This window comes from Amblyraja radiata, chromosome 28 (assembly GCF_010909765.2).
Source record: "Amblyraja radiata isolate CabotCenter1 chromosome 28, sAmbRad1.1.pri, whole genome shotgun sequence".
Lineage (NCBI taxonomy): Eukaryota > Metazoa > Chordata > Chondrichthyes > Rajiformes > Rajidae > Amblyraja > Amblyraja radiata.
In genome coordinates this window covers 24,457,493-24,465,657 of record NC_045983.1, presented here as the reverse complement: position 1 = coordinate 24,465,657, position 8,165 = coordinate 24,457,493, and the positions used below count along the sequence as shown (strand labels likewise).

The window sequence follows — 8,165 nt, the reverse complement described above, 5'->3', positions numbered from 1 at the left end:
TATAAATCTTTTCACTTGTAGTTGTGTGTCACTTAGTTTCCACAACCGAAAACCATGTGGTTTCTGGATCATGGCCAATATGGGCCAATAGCTTTTCATCGATTTTTGAGATTTAGACTCCTCAACAGACATCTGTACTGTCAGCATATCCAAGCTAAACATCAATCCTTACATAAATCATCCAAAGTCCTTGATTAGATTCGACCCTTTAACCCTTTATGGTGACAGTTATTTCCAATATTAACCAGACAAATCTTTTAATTAGAATCCACTTTCAAATATTTATTACTATCTGAAAGATATCCAACTTCCTCGATTAGCTGCAGTGTGTTGCTCTTGGGAAAGGTTTGCTTTATTTCTCATTAGAAACATACAGTCGGTGGAAGTTCAATGCAAGTTTTAATTTGGAGTCTGGTGAATTTCATCATGTGAAGAACTGAAACAATTGAAATAAAACTATTCATGGAAAGAGGAAGTTGTACTTGCTGAAACATTGCATCAGTCATATATCTTGAGTTGGGGGCTGGGTTTTCAGCAGTTTTATTGAGAGCCCATTTTTGACCTTGAGGCCACCTTGGCTGTGTCTTTCTCCAAATGAGGAAGTTAGCTTGTAGAGCACAGGCATTAGACACCTAATGTGCACCACTGTGAAAGTGGCGAGGTTTAAGCGCTCCTGTGGGGTAGCAGATATTTCTTATCTGTTCTAACAGCAACTTCCCCTCCCCAGCCTGTGGTTGAGAGCTGACTGCATTTCCAAGCTGCAAACTCTACCGCCCACGCCACCTCAGCTCATCCGCCTTCGCCTTCTCTTGCTTTATGTGACGTTGCTGCAAATTACCACCGCCTCATTGCAAAACTGAGGAATTAATCCAACTCAGCACAGCCCAGGCAACGGTTTCAGCCCAAAGCTGATCAATTTAGAAACTTCTGCAGCTGACAAAATCGGAGTTTAGAAATAAAAAGTTAACATGTTGCAAATGAGCGTGCAGGTTTTTTCTTTACACACTTTTTTTTCATCGAGCTGTTCATGCCCATCTGAAATGATAATCACCATTTAAGGCAAAAAGCAAACTGTCATCCAATCAGTATTCAGCACAGTGTGACTAATATAGTTCTTCGTAAAACTGGAACTTTGCCAGTTCATTTTCAAACTGACTGCAATTTAATTTACCCCCAGTTGCTGTCAGCCAACATTTCTCAAAGATAATGAATGTTAAGCTATCTTTATTATTCTTAACCAAAGAGGGATTTTTGGCTCATTGCTGATTTTGTTGTCTCCTTGCTGTGTCAAAAGCTCACAAAATATTGTAAAATTATCTAATATGAAATAATTTCAGAAAGTAATATAAAATGGGCGGAAACGGCACCAAGTGAGTGTTTCTGGTGATTGCACTCATACTTTTCCCCAGTAACCTGGACTGACCTTCAGGCTAAATGAGTGTAGTGTTCTGAATGAGTTCAATGGCTTCTGAAGCAAAGGCTACACACACCTAATATGTTTTACTGTGCAAGCAAAGAGATTGCTGTACTATGCAAAGAAGACCATGTGAAAGATGGCCGTAAAATGCTGGAGTAACCTAGCGGTCAGACAGCATTTCTGGAGAACATGTGGTAGGTCATGTTTCAGTTTGGGACCTTTACTCAGCCTGATTGTGGTGGGCGGGGGTTGGGGATTGGCAGAGAGGTGGGGGCAGGACAAAAGAAGTGCCCCGACCCAAAACATCACCTATCCATGTTCTCCAGAGTTGCTGCCTGACCGGCTGAGTTACTCCATCACTTTGTGTCTTTTCTTGTGTAAGGCAGCCTCTGCAGTTCCTTGTATCTACTGTACATATAAGATAACTCGTATTAGGTTTAAAGTTCTTGACCAGCAAACTAAACAGAATGGAATGGTCCAAAGGGGATCAGAGGGGCAATTTTTTGACACAGAGAATGGTGGGTATATGAAACAAGCTGCCAAAGGAAGTGGCAAGGGCAAGGACAATGACAGCACTTAAAAGACATTTAGAGTGTTACATTCATACTGACAAAGTGGTCCTGGCAGGATTCACGCTGAAACTTGAGTTGATGCACTTTCTTTAGAGATCTGCTTCTAATTGGATGTGGTTCTCCTGGAGTGTGTTGATGAGCTGTGGCGTTATCACTTTACAAGGTTCTTCCAGTGTCCCAATATCTGCTTCATCAAACAGACCACTGGTCTTCCTGTGATGCACTTCTTCTGATTTGCGATGCCCTCTTTGTTATAACCTCATGTGACCTAGGGTCTGGCATGCACCGTCCCTATCTTGTATTGATCTAATCTGGGCTTCATGCTCTCCATCTATCCATCCCTCAGTGGTGGCCAGCCCATTGTATCTCCATGGCAGTACTGTGTCTTCTTTTGGCCATCACTACATACTCACCTCTACTTAATCTTCCTGTTCTCTCAAAAATGGCTGCTCATTTATGGGTGAGATACATAGATATCTGAAGTCATGGCTTGCGTTGGAGCATTCTTCATGTTCTCTCATTGTGTTTCTCTACCAGTGCCATCTGCTGCATTGCAAGATTTCTAAACATTGTTACAACATCTTACTAGTAAAATGAAATGCACATCTCAGATCTCAAAATTATTTTGGTCACCTTTTTCGAAGAACATCTTGCAGGAGATACCGGAGTGGTCTTCACATCGATAGCACAGAGCCCTTTGGTTTCAAGTACACCACATCAAGATTAATAGTTTGCATCAGCATTTCATGTTGTTCCTAGGTAAAGCTGAAAGATCACTAATCGCCTTTGTACTAATATTATGGGGTAGATATATTTCATAGAATTTATCTCATTTAGCACCAGATAGATTATGTTCAACTGATGCTCTGAAACTGATTCAATCTTTCCCTGCACAATTAATCTTGTCCACTACATTGACTGTCAATGTCATCTTCATTGTCTGTACAGATTATTTCCTAATCTACATCATATATTTATTTTCCAATACAGTGCAATTCCCTCGTAGCCACATATGTTGTCCTCCACAACACTAACAACATCACTTTGAGTATACTGATAATAGTTGGTGAAGTGCCACAGATGATTTTAAAATATGTTAACATGAACATGTTAACTAGGCTCTCTTGCTAGTGGAAACATCCTCTCCACAAAAGGCTTGGATAGAGTGGATGTGGAGAGGATGTTTTCACTAGTGGGAGAGTCTAGAACTAGAGGTCATAGCGTTAGAATTAAAGGACGATTTTTTGGGAAGGAGACATTTCTTTAGTCAGAGGGTGGTGAATCTGTGGAATTATTTGCCACAGAAGGCTGTGGAGGCCAACTCAGTGGATATTTCTAAGGCTGAGATAGATAGATTCTTGATTAGTACAGGTGTCGGAGGTTATGGGAAGAAGGCAGCAGAATGGGGTTAGGAGGGAGAGATAGATCAGCCATGATTGAATGTGGCACAGACTTGATGGGCCAAATGAACTAATTCTACTATTCCTATGACCTTATTGCAAGGGGCAGTACACACCAGGGGCAATTTACAGAAGCTAATTAAGGTCAGGACCCTTCCTCAGACTTATTACATGACTTTTTGAGTCGGGACCCTTCTTCAGAGCAAAAAGTGAAAATCAGTTAGTTTTCAGTAGCAGGAAAAGTGGAGGAGGGATGGGTAGAACAAAAGTAGTGTCTCTGATGAGGTGTCACATGTTGCATTAATACAATACAATACAATTCAATTTATTGTCATTTGGACCCCTTGAGGTCCAAACGAAATGTCGTTTCTGCAGCCATACATTACAAACAAATAGAACCAAGACACAACATAATTTACATAAACATCCATCACATTGCTGTGATGGAAGGCCAAAATAACTTATCTCTCCACTGCACTCTCCCCCCCGATGTCAGAGTCAAAGTCAAAGTCAAAGCCCCCGGCTGGCGATGGCGATTGTCCCGCGGCCATTAAAGCCACGCCGGGTGATGCAAGGTCGCGCACCGGGTCTAGTTGTTAGAGCCCCCGGCGCGCGCTCGCAGAGTCCCGCAGCCATTCCAAGCCGCGCGGGGCGATGGTGTAAGGCCCCGCTCCAGGAGCTCGTCAACCCCGCAACTCGGGCGGGAGAAGTCGCCGTTGCGGAAGCCCTGAAAAGCGGTCTCCCTCCAGGGTCCCGCGGGCTCCCGGTGCCGCTGTCCGCCCGACCCGCAGCTGCAGCCTCCGAAACTCCGGAGGTCGGGCCACAGCAGCGTCCACCACAGCTCCACCCGCTCTGGACTCGGCCAGCTCCGCGACGGTGAGGTGAGTAGTCGGCACCAGAGCCCCCGGTCTTCCTGTTGGAGGCCGCTCCTCGTTGCAGCCCCAACGACAACGGAGACCCGACAAAGAAAAGGTCGGGTCTCCCGTGCAGGGAGAGATTTAAAAGTTACCCCCTCCCCCCACACCACCCCCACCCCCCCACACACATACCCCAACAAAAAATAACAAAAACTACATAAAAACATAGACATAAAATAATAAAAACTGATTAAGGAATCAGTAGGATTTGCAGTTAGGATTAGATTAAACTTCCTTGTGTAATGTGATGTTAACAGTAAATGGCCAGCCTTGGCCAGACTCTAGAAATAAAAAAGAAGAAAAACGGAATCAAAATGATGACATGTAGAAAAGGCTAGTTCTGACACCAACATGAAGTGGAGTTAGCTAACATTAGGTAAGTTGGCATATATTCCTGGAGCTGCGATGTTCCCAGACAGCTGCTTTTACTCAAACTGTGCTGCCCTTTTGAAAGATGTTGCTGGAAATTCATATCAGAAATCAACCATGTAGATCCACAATTTTCCATTTATAAATTATAGGCAGGGTTCATGAAACATACTTCCAGTCTACAAAAGTCATAGACGGTATAAATAATGAAGATGTGGCCTTGAATCTGGTACATTTACCATCTTAAAATTTCTACAAATCTGTTTCTTCATATTTCTCTGAGTTGAACAGTATCTGTCACCAGTGTAGTCCCCCTCTCACCTTTCCTGCAGTGTCCTGCATTCAACTTCAGTATTTTTTTCCTGAAACAATGCTCAATTTATGCTAATAACAAACAAAAATGATCGTGGCTTCGGACCCAGAGCACACATTAATGTATCTCAATAATCTGAACAAAATATTATTAGTTCTTGTCTGTTCCTTAAAAGCTTTTTCTCTACCAATTTCCTTTAACAACATACAACCTCAGCTTTGGTATCAAATATCAAACATATTGCACTATCAGCCATATTTTGAATATCCATTCTGTAATATTTATCATACTATTACCTATTTTTTCTGATTTCTGAAAAAGATCAAGATTGGTGAAATACAATTGACATGTCCGACTGCATTTGACCTGGGCCTAACATGGATTGAAGTTTAAGATTTCACAGAGGCAACACAAAATAACCCTCTCCACAGACGCTGCCTGACAAGCTCAGTAGTTCCCGCATTTTCTGTTTTTATTTCAGATTTGGCCTATTTGCTGTAAATGACTTAAGGGCCTGTTCCACGAGCATGCGACTCCATGCGGCAAGCGCGACCTAACGTGGTCGCTTGAGCCGTACGGCCTCGCGGGGCCGGTCCCAATTCGATCGCCGGAGCCGTATGGAGTTGTGCGGAGCTGGTCCCGACATCGCGGGGCTCCGAAAAACTGACTGTTCAAAAATTCCGCGCAGCAACTGCCTGCCGGCCCGCAGCCGCCTCGATGCCGTACGCACCACCTCGAAGGGTGTGCGCAGCGTCTCGACGCCGTATGCAGCGTCTTGCCGCCGTATGTCACGCGCGCACTTCCTGCGGACTTCGCTCGAACTTCACGTCACTCACTCGACCTCCGCGCGGCCCCCGCTTCTGGTTTGGTCGTGCTCGCCTCATGCAGACGCATGCTGGTGGGACTGGCCCTGTACGGGGATCACTCAACCTCCGCGCGGCCCCAGCGAGGCACCTGCTTCCAATTTGGTCGCGCTTGTCGCATGCAGATCGCATGCTCGTGGGACAGGTCCTTAAGATTCTATGTTAGATGACAAAATGGTGCTCAGTATCAGATCCCAATTCAGAAAAGGTTAAAAATAAAATTGAGCAGGGCGTAACATGGATTGAAGTTTAAGATTTCACAGAGGCAAAGGCCCAGCTCAACTTTATTTTTAACCTTTTCTGAATTGGGGATCTGATACTGAGCACCATTTTGTCACCTAACATAGAATCTTAGTTATTTACAGCAAATAGGCTAAATCTGAAATAAAAACAGAAAATGCAGGAACTACTGAGCTTGTCCTGTTTGTTTTGTGTTTTTTGGGATGTTTATTTTCGCGTAAGTGGAGAGGGTTATTTTTTCAGAGGTAAATTAAAACAAAAACACAATCCAGATGCCAGAACTTGGAGATACAAACAGAAAAGATCTGATTCACATTTTAGCAAGCAGGGTCATGGCCAAACCCTATTTCTCTTGTAAGTCAGGGAACTTTAAGTGTTTGAGGGTGATGAGAATTTCTGCAATTTCATAGAACATAGAACGGTACAGCATAAGGACAGGCCCTTCAGTCCATAATGTTTGTGCCGAACAGGAAGCCAAGTTAAACTGATCTCATCTGCCTGTATATGATCCATATCCCCCAAACGATGAGCCAGTCTAAAAGCCTCTTAAACACTACTATCATATCTGCCTCCACCACCACCCCTGGATATGCGTTCCAGGTCCCCACCACTCTCTATATAAAGATCTTGCCCCGCATATCTCCATTGAACTTTTCCCCTCTCACCCTATAGCTATGCCCACTAGTGTTAGATATTTCTACCCTGGGAAAGAGGATCTGACTGTCTCCTCTATCTATGCCGCTCATAATTTTATATACTTCTATCAAGTCTCCCCACAACTTCTGATGTTTTAGAGAAAGCAATCCAAGTCTATCTAATCTGCTCTATCTGAAACCCTATAATCTAGGCAGCATTCTGGTAACCCTACTCAGCACCCTTTCTAAATCCTCCATATCTTTGCTGTAATGGGGTGACCAAAACTGCATTCAATACTCCAACCACGGCCTAACCGAAGTCCTAGAGAGCTGAATCATGTTATATAGAGCAGTATGTCAAACATTGAGTCCCTGATCCCCATCACTGTAAGAGTGAAAAAAACCTCCACCTCCCATGCCCCCAACGGTACAGGTATTCCCACACACATTCCCAGCTCAACCATGTAGGAATAGACGGTAGCCTCTTAAAATGGATTGATATCTTTTTGACAAGGAGACACCAGCGAGTTCTCTTGGAGGGAGAGACGTCTATTGAAACTTCTGTGACATCAGGTGTACCACAGGGGACTTTCATGGGTCCATTGCTCTTCCTACTGTATATCAATGACATTCCAAATGCAGTTTTGTCCAGTGTTCGACTCTTCGCAGATGATGCCATACTTTATAGAGAGATTAAAACACCAGAAGACAGCTTGTCCTTACAGAAGGATCTGGATGCTCTCTGTGGGTGGGAGAAAACCTGGCAGATGTCATTCAATACAAGCAAATGTCAGACCATGCATGTCTCACACAAGGTCAAACCACTTTTATCGGAATACAACATGGGTAGCAATACATTGCTTGCTGCCGACCATCACCCATATCTAGGAGTCGAATTAAGCAAAGATTTAAGTTGGGCGACGCATATTTATCAAGTGTCTAACAAGGCAAATAGAACTCTCGGCCTACTCAAAATAAATTTTCACGCATGTAGTACATCCGTCAAAGAGAATGGCTACAAGTCCTTGGTCAGGCCCAAATTGGAGTATTGTGGAGTGTATGGGATCCTTTCAACAACAACAACAACAACAACAACAACAAGATCACCCTGGAGAAGGTACAACGCCGAGCAGCCCGCTTTGTATGTAATGACTACAAGCGCAAATCAAGCGTGAATAATATGCTGATTTCTCTCGGATGGGATACCCTAGAGCTCCGCAGAATCAAGCTAAGGCATTGCAATTTACAAGGAGATTCACAAAATCACGCCATCAAATCACCCGTCATCCCAGAGCACCAACTGCCGTGAAACAAGACAAAATAACGGTCCCTACATCATCGACTCGCTAAATTTCAATAAACTTTGCTTCCAATATTCCCTATACCCAAGGACGATAAGGGAATGGAATATGTTACCACCCAACACACGTGCTGCTCCC

The 8,165-nt window shown here is 43.8% G+C and overlaps 1 long non-coding RNA gene across 1 annotated transcript; it reads right to left on the bottom strand.

The window, feature by feature from the left end:
• Window positions 1-395: 395 nt before the first annotated feature.
• On the bottom strand, window positions 396-7,466 carry LOC116989209. Its single transcript, XR_004416175.1, has 3 exons — window positions 7,306-7,466; window positions 2,637-2,638; window positions 396-411 (listed from the first exon to the last, which is right to left on the bottom strand). It is a non-coding gene; the product is annotated as an uncharacterized LOC116989209 (long non-coding RNA).
• Window positions 7,467-8,165: the final 699 nt, after the last annotated feature.